Source organism: Bidens hawaiensis, unplaced genomic scaffold (assembly GCF_021521415.1).
Source record: "Bidens hawaiensis isolate Kalapana, Puna unplaced genomic scaffold, B.hawaiensis_p1.1 tig00036186_1, whole genome shotgun sequence".
Lineage (NCBI taxonomy): Eukaryota > Viridiplantae > Streptophyta > Magnoliopsida > Asterales > Asteraceae > Bidens > Bidens hawaiensis.
Window position 1 is genome coordinate 45,468 of NW_027505398.1, and position 14,841 is coordinate 60,308.

The 14,841-nt window shown below is 34.3% G+C and overlaps 1 pseudogene across 1 annotated transcript in view; it reads left to right on the forward strand.

Moving 5' to 3' along the window:
* Positions 1-10,926, forward strand: part of LOC143612932 (ABC transporter G family member 35-like) — a 43,591-nt pseudogene extending 32,665 nt beyond the window's left edge. Inside the window, exons 2-17 of the transcript XR_013150025.1 lie at positions 3,054-3,263; positions 3,721-3,964; positions 4,213-4,343; positions 4,423-4,815; positions 4,897-5,495; positions 6,097-6,367; positions 6,752-6,905; positions 6,978-7,061; positions 8,169-8,305; positions 8,379-8,711; positions 8,798-9,172; positions 9,273-9,406; positions 9,497-9,724; positions 9,790-9,961; positions 10,266-10,520; positions 10,605-10,926. The product of XR_013150025.1 is annotated as an ABC transporter G family member 35-like (transcript). The remainder of the gene's footprint in view (positions 1-3,053; positions 3,264-3,720; positions 3,965-4,212; positions 4,344-4,422; positions 4,816-4,896; positions 5,496-6,096; positions 6,368-6,751; positions 6,906-6,977; positions 7,062-8,168; positions 8,306-8,378; positions 8,712-8,797; positions 9,173-9,272; positions 9,407-9,496; positions 9,725-9,789; positions 9,962-10,265; positions 10,521-10,604) is intronic.
* Positions 10,927-14,841: the final 3,915 nt, after the last annotated feature.

Genomic DNA, 14,841 nt, shown 5'->3' on the forward strand with positions numbered 1-14,841 from the left:
TTCGTGAGAGTCTTTCTATTCATGGTAATATTAGATGTTTCAAACTTAATCATTTAAAAATACTTATTGTAGATCTTTAGTTGGAAACAAATCGGAGGAGTTGAACCGGATTTGGCCAAATAACAACATATGATATACATAGGAAACCGAAGGCGGACATTGGTAATGGCCAAAAACACTAACTTTTGGAATGATAATTTGATCCTCTTGCTATAAATCCGTAGAGGAGTGCAAAAGATTGTGTCTTGTGGTGAAGAGGAAGAGTATATCGAAATTCGTTCACTTAGATTGGATCAAATGGTGTAATGCTAATTTCTTTGACGTAAGCATGTATATTTGTTTTCTGTTGGCCGTCCAAGGAGTTGCTAGGCAGCCTTTTTCTTTTTTCTTTTCTTTTCTTTTTAACAAAAGCCGCCATTCAAAAGAAAATCTAGGAGAATGCTTTCACACCTTTTAATTAATGTTATTGGATTTTAATTATCTCTAGTGAATGGTATTGGCCGATAATAATCTTTATTTGTTTTGTTATCACTTTTGATCCCAAATTTAAATAAGTTGCCCCCAGTGGCCCCTATTAAAAAGACAACCCTATTAAAAAAGATTTAACGGCATTATACTTTTTTCCGAACTTCAAACTAATGTTTTAGGGATTTTGATCGGAAGGAGGATACGAGTCGATTAATGTAAAACTTAGTTCGAAACGGTGCTCCAAAACGATGAAACAATGCTTCAATTCGGGTGTTTAAACTTACAATTAACAAAAATCAAGTCGTTTGAATCAACGTTTCGAGCTAAGTTTTACATCAATCGATTCGTATCTCCCTTCCGATAAACTATTAGTTTGAAATTCAGAAAAATGTATAATGTCGTTAATTCCTTTTTAACAAGAGACTATTAGGGGGAAACTTTTTTAAATTTAGAACCACTAGTGATGATATTATGAATAGGAGAAAAAGTATAATGCCGTTAATTTTTTTTTAATAAGAGACCATTTGGGGCCAAATTTTTTAAATTTGGAATCGTTGATGATAAAATGAATAGAGACTATTATCAGGCAGTACTATTTAATACGAATTATTAAAATCTAATAAACTTTTAATTAATATAATTTCTTAATCGCTTTTAATTAATATAATAGTATTTTGAAACGCATTACAACTAAGAATGTTTTAAGGGAAATTTTCCAAGATAGCCATTTTTTACCAAGGTTTTCCAAAAATAACCCAACACCAAACAAATTAAATACCTAAACTAATCAAAAAATTCCGTCGGATTCGACTAAACCAATTCTGATCCGACTGAATTTTTGGACCTTTAAAATCGTGCCATGTTTCAACGTTTTAATGGATGCGACCAAATTTCTTAAAATTCCGTCGGGTCCGACTGAATTTTTGTGAGTCCGACTAAATTATTCATCTTCTACCTCTCAAACCCTAAACCTCCATAACCAACCTCCATCTCCATCTTTCTTATTTCTTCTCAAAATCAAGCAAATCAATAGTGCAAATTGCTTAGTTTTTCGAGGAGATCACACAACCATAGTGTTCAATTTCACTCTAGAACTCAAAATCAAAATCCCCTTAATTGAAAAATCTAGGTTCGTCGGACAAATTAAACAGTTGAATCCGATGGAAGCATGAACTAAACCGTTGGATCCGAATGTCTTTTCTCCGATGGTTCATTCGGCTAATCGGTCGGCCAAAACCTTAAAACATCGGATATGACTGATCATCAGGCAACGTGGTGCGTCGTGATAGGCTACAAATTCCATCGGATCAGGTACTGTTTTGGTCGGATCCAACGGAATAATATGGCTAATTTGGGAATTTGGTTTGGTGTTGGGCTAGAATTAGAAAATTTTGGTCAAATATGGCTATTTGGAAAATTTCTCATGTTTTAAAGGACCTTTTAAAAAATACAAGGACCCCATACCATCTGGTGTGGTGGTAAAGGTAATTTAATAACAAATTGAAGGTCGGGTGTTCGTTGTTCAAACCCTTTAAGGGGCATATGAATTTCATTGGAAAACCATCGGTTTGCGTCAGAACAAACTATCGGCGGGAATCTAAATGTCATGACGAAGATAGATTTAGTTGGATTAAAATTGTAATTTCAACAACTTTTAGACTATTTTGTTCTTTTCTCTCATCCATTGGACTATTTTAAGAATTTTCCATATATATATATATTCAAAGACCATCGTTTTTATTTTATAATTTTTAATACTGACGATTCTTAAAAACCAGTTCAAACAAATAAACAAACAAACTAGAACTGTTAAAAGTGCTAAATTTCTGTTTTGTTATATGATTGCATGGAATATATACTTAAATTAAGAGCTTGATAGTACTAATCTAATAAATTAATGACCATATTAGTCTACTGACACTTAAAAAAACATAATAAGACAATAAGAAGGTTGTTTTGAGGGATTTAATATTAACATGTACCATGAAAATCAAACAGATTTTGACAAATTTACCATGGCCACCTTCACCTTGTGACGAGTATAATATCATTCGTAATATATAGTTTAACAAATGATCCAACTTTATAAATAACATAGAACTCTAAGAAGTTGACACTTTGGAGTTTCAAAAATGGAGAAAGAACCAAAGATGAATTTTAGCCGGAGTGTGGGGAGAAGTATCGGCAGAGCTGCCACGAGTTGGCGAATGGAAGACGTGTTTGCTCACAGCCGTGGTAACAGCCGTCACTCGATGGAAGATGAAGAGGCCTTACGATGGGCTGCTTTGGAGAAACTACCTACGTATAGTCGATTAAGAACCACCATCTTTCAGCAATATGTTCAAGAGGATCAAGAAGAAACACATACTGAACAGATGTTGTTAGATGTTCGAGCTCTCGATCCACAAACTCGACAAAACTTTATTGATAAGGTTTTTAAAGTTGCTGAAGAAGATAATGAAATATTCTTGAGGAAGTTTAGAAATAGGATTGACAAGTAAGTGTTTGTGTTTATTATCGTTTGTTTCAACTTGTTCATGTTACTAATAAAACATGTTATATATCATATGAAATGATGATATCAGGGTTGAGATCTCCCTTCCAACCGTAGAAGTTCGGTTTCAGAATTTGTCAGTGGAAGCGGATTGCCACGTCGGAGAGAGGGCACTTCCAACACTGATAAATACCGCTCGGAATATTATTGATTTGTTTCTAGCTACTTTGGGCATCAGTTTCTCTGAGAAAGCTAAGCTTCGGATTCTTAAAGATACATCTGGAATTATCAGACCCGGAAGGTATGCATATTAATATGTTAATACTATGTTAGAAACATATATATCACACTGGTTGAATAAATATTTATAAAAAATATTTATTTTAAACAAAATGTCAAATATTTCCCAAAAACGTTCTATAAAAAATTAAAACATATGACTTATGATGTAATCATATTAATTATCAAATTAAAAAAGTTCATTATTATTTAATAGAAGAGAGAGACGAGAAATAAAAAAATAGATTTCATCAAAGTTGGCACATGACATCTAATATTTAACATTGAGACATTCGAAAAAACCAACTTTTAGATTAACTTAAAAACCAAACACATGACATTCATTATTTCTATATTTATTAGATATATGATAAGATATAAGATTTTAGATTTCTAGGAGTACGTCTTGCTTATTCTAAATGTGTTTTGTAATCAAACACACAAGTCTTCCAAAATTTCATGTTAAACATTATTCACAGGATGACTCTTCTATTGGGGCCACCATCTTCTGGTAAGACAACACTTCTACTGGCTTTGGCGGGAAGGTTAGATCCAAGCTTAAGAGTTGATGGAGAGATAACATACAACGGTCATAAACTCAACGAATTTGAACCTCGAAGGACTTCAGCCTACATTAGTCAGTATGATATTCATGCCGGCGAAATGACCGTTAAGAAACTCTAGATTTCTCAGCAAGATGTCAAGGAGTTGGATCTCGGTTAGGTAACATAGCTTTAAATTAAAACCCACATTATGAAGTTGTGTTAAAATTGTAATGTGTTTGTCTCCATAAATATTGTGACTAGCATCAACTTTATACTATAAAATACACATAATTTGCATACTAACTACTAGTAACTACTAACTTGCTACTACATAGAGAACATACTAATTAACCGATACTACAAAATTTATTATGGAAACTACTCTATACTTAACAAGATAATAACTATATATATTGAGATATATAGAACTCTTAACGGAGCTTGCAAGAAGAGAAAAAGAAGCAGGGATCTTCCCAGAAGCAGAAGTTGATCTCTTCATGAAGGCGACTGCCATTGAAGGAGATGAAAGTAATTTGATTACTTACTACACTCTTAGAGTAAGTATTACCCGTTCGGTTTTTAATACTTTTAGTATAATCTTTCCTAAATCGATGCGTTTGTTACACCAAAAATCAGATATTGGGCCTTGATATATGTTGTGACACCCTCGTTGGAGACCAAATGCGAAGAGGTATCTCAGGGGGACAAAAGAAGCGTGTAACCACGGGAGAAATGCTTGTGGGCCCCGCGAAAACGTTGTTTATGGATGAAATATCAACAGGTCTAGATAGCTCAACTACATTTCAGATAGTGAAATGTATGCAACAAGTAGCACACCTCACCGACTCGACAATCTTCATGTCCCTTTTACAACCTGCCCCCGAGACCTTTGATCTTTTTGATGACATATTCTTGCTATCCGAGGGCCAGATTGTGTATCAGGGCCCACGAGAACACGTTGTCGAGTTCTTTGAGAGTTGTGGGTTCAAATGCCCCGAAAGAAAGGGTACTGCTGACTTCTTGCAAGAGGTACAAACTAACACAACTATTGTGTACTATGCAATATTGTTAAATTTGATCATAAATCACTGATAGTATTTTTAATCATAGGTGACATCTAAAAAGGACCAAGAGCAATATTGGGCAGATAGAAACACAGCATACAGATATATCCCAGTGAGCGAATTTAGTCAACGGTTCAAAAGTTTCCACGTAGGCGAAAAGTTGCAACACGAATTATCAGTCCCGTATGACAAAAACCAAAGTCACAAAGCCGCTTTAGTGTATAAGAAATACTTGGTGCCCAAAATGGAACTACTTAAGGCTTCATGGGATAAAGAAGTGTTGTTGATGAAAAGAAACGCGTTTGTTTATGTTTTTAAAACCATACAAATCGTGTTTATATCATTTATTACCACGACTCTATATCTTAGGACCATAATGCACCACCGGAATGAAATAGATGGTTTCATTCTCATGGGTGCGCTATTGAGTAGTGTGCTTGTTAACATGTTTAACGGGTTTGCCGACTTGTCACTCATTATTATGAGACTTCCTGTTGTTTACAAACAAAGAGACCTCATGTTCCACCCTCCATGGGCTTTCACACTTCCAGCTTTCTTGCTTCGTATACCGATATCGTTGATAGAAAGTATTCTGTGGACCATTATTCTCTACTGGGGTGTTGGCCTTGCCCCAGATGCTAGCAGGTATTATGTTAACTATATTCTATTTCTCTATAATATAATTAAATAAAACTTTCTGTAATTTATGCTATATATATATATTAGTGTGTATTATAGGTGTGCAAATTGTGGTTCCGTTTGGTTATTACCCTTAACTATAACCATAATCGCTAGCTTCGATATGGGATTCCCAAAACCATAATTGAACTTTCGTTATGGTTAGCTAGATTTCGGTTAATTAATCAAGCAAGGTTGAAATAAATTTGAATTAAATGAGCATTGTAAAAAAACTAGTGGCATGCATCAAATGAGAATTGAATGAATGTTAATATATACATATATACATATTCCCATGGTCTTATAAAATTGACACTTATATCCAATCTATACATGTACATATATATTCATCTTGGTGTAAGCATGTCTTAATTATTTTCGGTTCGGTTAATATTTGGTTACGAGACGCCGTTAACCATAACTAGAATAGATTAATCAAATAACCTTAACCATAACTGTCGGTTAATCTCAATTATCGGTTAATTTGGTTTGGTGACGGTTCGGTTATCAGTTAATTTCAGTTAACAGTTAATGGTTTGCTCACCCCAATGTATATGGTGTAATACAGGTTCTTCAAGCATCTTCTGTTGGTGTTTCTGATACAGAATGTGGCAGCAGGACTTTTTAGGTTGATTGCCGGAGTTTGTAAAACAATGAACATTGCAAACACCGGTGGATCTGTTGTACTTATGCTTATATTTCTATTAGGTGGCTTTATTCTACCTAAATCCAAAATTCCAAACTGGTGGGAATGGGCTTATTGGATATCACCTCTGTCTTATAGCTACAAATCTGTTGCCATCAATGAATTCCTTGGTTCTAGGTGGACTAGTCGAAGAGTATGCCACTAGCTCTTTAATTTGCTATAATCTTAAACTTTTTATTTAATAGGAATAATAAGTTGGTATATTTGATATTATTTTGGGCTAGCTATTTGATTTTAATAACCTTAATTAGACCTATTGGCCGAAATTAATCTCAACTAAAGAAATATTTTCTAGCAGTCACAACTTTGATCAACCTATTTTCTTCTAGCAATCTAAGACGTATTTTCCATATCATCAAAAAGCTAACGAGGTTACTTTTGAGTTAATATGGGATTACCGGAGGAAAATATGTTGAAAGTTGGGACTGTCATAAAATATTTTTTCAGTTGGGATTAATCCAGACCAATAGGTCAAAGTTGCGATTATTAAAATTCAATAGCACTATTATTTTGGCAGAGTACCGACAATTCAACAAACCTAGGGTTTTCTGTGTTAAGGAACTTGGATATCCCAACTTCAGAAAGCTCGTATTGGATTGGTATTGGTGCTCTTCTTGGTTATATGTTTATCTTCAATATCCTTTTCACGTTGGCTCTCATGTATTTAGAAGGTAAGTTAGTTAGTTGTTTTGATTTCACAAATTCAATAACTAAATATGATGATTCTTTTATTTACTAACTAGCCCCTGGAAAACCACAAGCAATTATCTCTAAGGAAGAAGTTGCAGCCTTAGATGGTCATGCTACTCAGGAAGGAGCGAGTTCAAGTATGAAATTCATATTCCCAAAAGTTACCATTTGTTAAGGATGTCAATCTTCCTAAAATTGAAGTAGAATTTATTTAGTTTGCTAATTACAACGTGGTGGGTAGTAGCATTCACTTATATATTTTAATATCCGGTGAGGTTTTAACAACTCAACACAAATCAATATTAATCTATAATGTGGAAGAAGAATAACAAAGAATATTGGGTAGCTCCCTTTAACTGTTTTTGGCTGGTAGTAGTTGGTTATTATTGTGTGTACATAGAAGAATACACAAGCCAAAAAGACAACTACTAACAACCCTTGTATCATATCGTTTGTCAAGCTAAACATTAAATCTACTCATCAAAGAACTAGAGTAGTATTAATATATGTAGTTTCATTAATTACATTTTGGTGGGTAGTACATGTAGTAGTTGATAGTAGCATTTACTTTTAGCTGGGTGCCGCTAACTGTACCACTCTCTATACCATTTTTACAGAATGTATTCTCTGCCCTGAACTTATGTAGTTTCATTAATCACATGGCCCCCACCATTTTCCCTTTTACTGCCGGTCTTCACCACACCGACCCCACCCTTACTGCCCCTATTCGGTGTTCCCCCTCTTTACCGCCCCTAAGCCGCCATCGACCAAGCCCATAGCGTGCAGTCTAATAGTCTCATTAAATATATCAAATTATAAACTATTAAGCTATTATTATTAATTTGTTTTATTAGTGTGTGTGCGTGTGTGTGTATATGATTATGACACTGATAATTATAATAAATATTATTATTATGATCAAGAACAATAAACACAAAAAGATAGAAAAATAGAAACTTTATAGTTTTTTATTTAATATTTTAGAAGACCATAAAACACAAAAAAATGTTACAAGGGATTAATATGTCAAATAAAATTGTTAGAGAAATTAAATGTTCTGGAGAGGTGAGGTCGTATGACAAGTGGAGAATGAAGTACGCTTAGCCTAACTCTTACTTTTATCTTTGTATATGTGATGCTAAACATTGATGAGTAGAGTAATGTAGATTTCAATATCAATACTAGTTTTGTAATTAACACACAAATGATTTAACAGCTTTTCAACCTAATGATAAACTTTGTAGATGGAAAGAAGAAACTACGTCAAATTCGTTCTTCCATTTTAGATGCTAATCGTGTATCAAAGAAAGGGATGGTTCTTCCATTTACTCCACTCGCCATGTCATTCAATGACATGAACTATTATGTTGATATGCCTAGTGTAAGCTCCTATTTAAGATATTATCCATAATATGTATATATTTATACAATCCTACGATGATTTTTCGAAATAGGAAATGAGAGAACATGGGGTGACGGATACTAGGTTGCAATTACTTCGTGATGTAACCGGTAATTTTAGACCTGGAGTCTTAACTGCGTTGATGGGAGTAAGTGGTGCTGGAAAAACTACTTTGATGGATGTTTTGGCAGGAAGAAAAACCGGTGGTTATATTGTAGGAGATATTAGAATATCAGGATTCCCGAAAAAACAAGAAACGTTCGCTAGAATTTCAGGATATTGTGAACAAAACGATATCCACTCTCCTACTATCACCGTTCATGAATCTTTGATTTACTCGGCTTTTCTCCGTCTCTCAATTGAAGTTAGCAAGGAAGACAAAATGGTAAAATAACATAGATGTTATTTATTAATTTAGTATGATACTATATTACTAATAATAATAGGAATTCGCTTTATGATTAATTACAGATATTTGTAAGTGAAGTTATGGAGCTTGTTGAACTAGACAATATCAAAGATGCGATAGTGGGACTTCCAGGAGTTAGCGGATTATCAACGGAGCAAAGAAAAAGGTTAACGATTGCGGTTGAGCTTGTTGCTAACCCTTCAATTATTTTTATGGATGAACCAACTTCTGGGCTTGATGCAAGAGCAGCTGCCATTGTTATGAGAGCTGTGAGAAACACGGTTGATACAGGAAGAACAGTTGTTTGCACCATTCATCAACCTAGCATTGATATCTTTGAATCTTTCGATGAGTTGTTACTACTAAAAAGAGGGGGGCAAGTTATCTATTCAGGTCCTCTTGGAAAACATTCACAACAAGTTATCGAGTACTTTGAGGTGTATATTGCGTGTTTTACCCCCATCAACGAATAAAGATAACTTAGATCAATGAAATACTTATCGTTTTTTTTTTTTTTTTGGTTATCTGTATTATCAGGCAGTTCGTGGAGTTCCAAAGATTCCCGAGAAATACAATCCAGCAACATGGATGTTGGAAGTGAGCTCTAGTGTTGCAGAGATGCGGTTAGGAATAGATTTTGCTGATCATTACATTGCCTCATCTTTACATAAGTAAGTCCTATGCATTATAATAAGGGTACATTAAAAATAAATGTTATAACTTTATACAAGAATAGTTATTATTTAAAATAAAAATCTTAGAAGGAACAAGGCTTTGGTGAAGGAGTTAAGCGTACCCGCTCCTGGCGCCGTTGATCTTCACTTTGAAACACAATATGCTCAATCTTCTTGGGGACAATTCAAGTCTTGTTTATGGAAGATGTGGTGGAGTTACTGGAGAAATCCTGATTATAACCTTGTACGTTTCTGCTTCACGTTACTCTGTGCGCTCATGTTCGGGACTTTATTTTGGAAAATTGGCAACAAGAAGTAAGTATTAAAAATATAAAGTTATTTATAAACATAGTTTCATGATTCTTGTGTTACATTTTCAGATCCACTAGCACTGATTTGGGCATTGTGATTGGGGCCATGTACTCTTCAGTATTTTTTGTTGGTATTAATAACTCCCAGACAGTCCAGCCGGTTGTGGCAACGGAAAGAACGGTCTTCTATCGTGAACGAGCAGCAGGGATGTACTCTTCGTTACCATATGCCATGGCACAGGTCTGTTTTAATTCCAAAAGACACGTATGTTTACAACGGAGAAAGTTAGCATACAAATTAATTTAACGTGTTAACTGTGAGAATCAAGTAGTGTATATCTACAAGCAGTGTAATTATGTAATTACATCGTAGTGTAATTACGCTATGCTATAATTAAACTACACTATAATTATACTATGTTGTGTATATTATTACACTACTTGGTTCTCACAATTAGCATATTAATTGAATGTGTATTTGATCCAAACCATATTTACAACATATTCACAAATTCTAATGGAACTTATTATGAAATATGTTTTAGGTGTTTGTGGAGATACCATATGTATTACTTCAAGCAATATATTACACTGGGATTGTATACTCCATGGTGTCATTTGAATGGACAGTACCTAAATTCTTTTGGTTTTTCTTCATCACCTTCTTTTCATTTCTCTACTTCACATACTACGGAATGATGACTGTTTCCATCTCACCAAATGAGCAAGTAGCAACTATATTCGCTGCCGGCTTTTACTTGCTTTGCAATACCTTCGCAGGGTTTTATATCCCACGTCCGGTAAAAATTTCAACCTTAGTTACTTATTCTTGTATTTTTTTTAATATAGTATTTTCCAATAATTTTATATATTTGAAACTTTAGAAAATTCCCGGATGGTGGATTTGGTACTACTGGATATGTCCAGTTGCGTGGACAGTGTACGGGTGCATTGTTTCGCAATATCATGATGCGAATCACGAAATCTTGGTGCCTGGTATGACAACTAACCCAACCATGACAAGTTATATTAAGGACTACTATGGTTTTGAATTGGATTTCATGGGTCCTGTTGCTGCTGTTCTTGTTGGCTTTTGTGTGTTCTATGCTTTGCTTTACGCCACCTTCCTTAGGATTTTGAACTTTCAAACAAGATAGAACGAAACATGTAAAGTATGTAATGTTTTTTTTTTATAAATACTTACACATCTTGTGTTAGACTAATCAATGTTTGTTCACATGTGAAATAAATGTGAGTTCGGATGTGTTAAGGGTAATAGAGTCAATGTAATTATTAGTATTTATTGTTGAATTAGTTAAGAGTTTTATGTTGGGTTTGTATATTTATTTGGCTTATGTTTATCTAGTGGATTAAGATCATTATGAGTTGGGTTTGTATATTTACTAGGTTATTGACCCGTGTACGATACGGGTGGAAATATATAAAACGTTTAACAATAACACTCGATGAGACAATAACATGATATATAGTTGTTATTATAACGTATTATAAACAAAAAGTTGCTTCAACATAAGTACAACCAAAATAACATTGGTTCTACAATTACTATATACATAATACTTTTCATAAACATACAATTATTTGATAGATAAAAAAACCTTGAAAATTAAAATTTCATAAATAACTAAATAGTTCCTTATAAACCGCATTTGTAAAACAGTTTTATTTGTAACATTATCCTCCTTATCTAATATAAGCATTTTAACACCGGCTCTACTCTTCACTCGTGATAAAGCCACATATAGCTGACCATGTGTAAACACCGCCTGTCGAAGAAGATGAAAGGGATCTTGAAAATTGAGGAGTTGACATTAAATAGTATGGTTATAAATTTATTATAGTAATATTATAATATTATTATATTAACTTTCTAGACTTTAATTTGTAAGAAATTATTTAATATGAATTACAAATATAGATTGTATATTTTCGTATACGATGAGATATTTTTTTATGATATGACGTTTTTAAAATTAAGTAGTTTGTTTTTATGAAACATTTATAATTGTCGGTATTGTTATATGTTTGTTTACCGTTTAAAGTAAAAACAGTTCAAAAAGACATCTCAAATTTATAACTCGTTTGTAAATTTGTAGTTTGATAATGTTAAGTTTCAAAAAACAGGAAGTCGGTGGTGAAAAAACACGCGTTTTTGTTGGTTTTATAAATCTAAATGTTACATTTTTACAATCAAAATAGTTTTAGTAAAGTAAAGATGTTTAAATATTGATAAGTTAAAACTTTATTTTTTTATAATATTAAAGGATTAATAAACATATAGTTATATTAATGTTAATAAGTTTGAAAAAAAGTAAATAAACAAATAGTTATATCTATGTTGGTGCATGATGTCAGTAGTTCAGTGTCAAGTGTCTGTAATCGTGTTAGTTGGATTTGTGTTATGTATGTAAGCGAAGTTATCACAAGTTCGCTTGATATAGGCGAACTTGTGGAACAAGCGAAGTTAGGGACAACTTCGCCTGAACATGCTAGGCGAAGTTGTCGCCTATATAATCAGCTAGGTTACGGCAGATTAGATAATCAATAAGTTTTTCAGTTATCATTGTATCGAGTTTACGAGTCCTGTAATCGGTGATTGATATCACGTGTTTCCAGTTGCAATATACAACGTGTCTTTGTTTATTGTAACGTGTGTTTAATCGTGTTAGCTCGTATCGTCTTCTACACTCGTAACGTCTTACGTAGGGATTCCGCACCTACGTAGAACGAGATATTCCGTGTAGATCCGGCTGGGAACCTACAATTGGTATCAAAGCACTCCATTTGATACTCCAGTCTGCGTCAACCATAAATTGGGTGCTGATTCAGACAACGATGCAGACGTGAACCCAACCCAATATCGGGCAATAATAGGTTCTTTATTGTACTTAACTGCTTCTAGACCTGATATTATGTTTGCAGTTTGTCTTTGTGCACGCTTTCAGGCAAACCCAAAGGAATCTCACTTGAAGAGTGCGAAGAGGATATTGCGATATCTCAAAGGCAAGCCTAAGCTGGGGTTGTGGTACACGAAAGGAGGAGACTTGGAGTTGGTCGCCTACACGGATTCTGATTATGGAGGGTGCAATCAGAATCAGAAGTCAACAACAGGTGGTTGTCAGTTTCTTGGAGACAGATTAGTGTCATGGCAGTGCAAGAAGCAGACCTCAGTCGCCATTTCAACCTGTGAAGCAGAATACATGGCAGCATCAAACTGCTACTCCCAGGTTCTTTGGATTCAACAACAGTTGCGCGATTAAGGTCTGAATTTCACTCATACTCCTATTTGCATTGATAACACTGCTGCTATCTCGGTAACTAACAATCCCGTAAAGCACAGTAAAACTAAACATATTGACATCCGTCATCATTTTATACAGGATTGTGCTGAGAATAAACTGATTGTGCTCGAAAAGGTTGATACGTTAGATAATTTCGCTGACTTGTTTACTAAAACGTTTGACAAAAATCTTTTTCAAAACCTTGTTGAGCTGAATGGGATGATCAATCCCGAGTAACCGTGTTTTTGTCTTTATTAAAAAAAAAAAAAAAAAAAAAAAAAAAAAAAAAACGTCACTATCGCTTAGAATTATGTCGATTGCCTCAGTTTGAAGGACATATCTTCGGATATGTTTGGTCCTCATTTCTACTTGTAGAATATGAGGAGAGCCATTAACCAGATGACTGAAAGTGACCGGGGCGGTTTATGATGAGTTTTTATTCTTTCGCTGAAAATTAGTCGATCATACTTAGTTAGAAGGACACATACTTGTATGTGGTCGGTCCAGCTGATCCATTGAATCTTCAGGATAGCCGTTTACCTGAAAACTTCAATTTGATCGGGGCGATTGAAGTTAAAAAAAATTTTTTTGTGGGAGATGAAATTATTTTTCAAGTCTACTACTTCGTAAGAAGTTCCTTTACTATGTTTAACAGAAAATTGATCCAACCTTGGAAAGTGATAGATATACTGATTCTGTGTGCTTAACTAGTGAAGTTATTAGGCCTAAAAGACTTTAGAACAGTCATTGTATGTCATGGTAGCTTTTTATGGTGCGTAAAAGTAGAAGTGATACTAACTAAATCTACTCGATTTTACGTGGAAACTCCTTAAGAGTTGTGCATGTCTCCATATATATCTCTTTCCGTATGATAGGCAGAAAAGCGATTACCCAGTCATACACGAGCCCGTGAGTGTTCTAATTACCGTGAAGATAGCTTGTCAAGAAACTGCAATGATCCAGATTCGGGACTTGCAGTTGTTTACTACTCTGAAGTTGTGTAAATACTTAAAAAAAAAATGTGTGTGTGTTATTGAGACATTCTAGAGTACATAATGTTAATACTTCTCAATCAAGATGTAAGAAAGATAACGGGAAGAAGAGTCTGAAGTTCGAAGAGTAATTACTATGTCATCAGACACTACGGGTCGAGGTCAACTCGGGGTGACTTGGGGAAAGCCAAATACGCTTTGAGAATAGATAGGAGGCATCATAATCTCTGAGTTGTTGCCCATTTAAATTTTGAGCTTAATTGAACCTAACCCGTATCACAGAAACGATGAAAACCATTTTAAGTCATTTACCTGCCTACAACCTGTTTCTTTATGTCATAATACAGCTGAACACGGATCTGAGTGACAGTCACGTAATAAGTATGATTCCTGTTCGGATCTTTTCTAAAATGTAGTAGTCCCTGTCGAGACTGAAATTTGATCCCGTGTACTTTATCGTTAAAATATTTTTCTACTTATGTAGTTGTTTGATTTTATACCTGGTTACTTGGTCTTGATCGTATCATTTAACTCTTTAAATGATGTTTTCAAACTTAATTGCAAATTGTTCAAATTATAGGGGTTTGTTTTGTAAAGTTTAATATATCGGCGAACTTATCCTTAACTCCGCCTGCAATAGGCGAAGTTATCCATAACTTCGCCTGTATAACTTTGACCCTATATATAAGGATTTTAATGGTCAAACTATTCATTATTTCAAAACCAGCGAACTTATCTTCGGAAACCCTAAGCGAAGATATCTTCCAGAAACCTAGGCGAACTTATCCTTCGATTCTCATCTGTTTTATTTTCATCTCAGTTTCTAA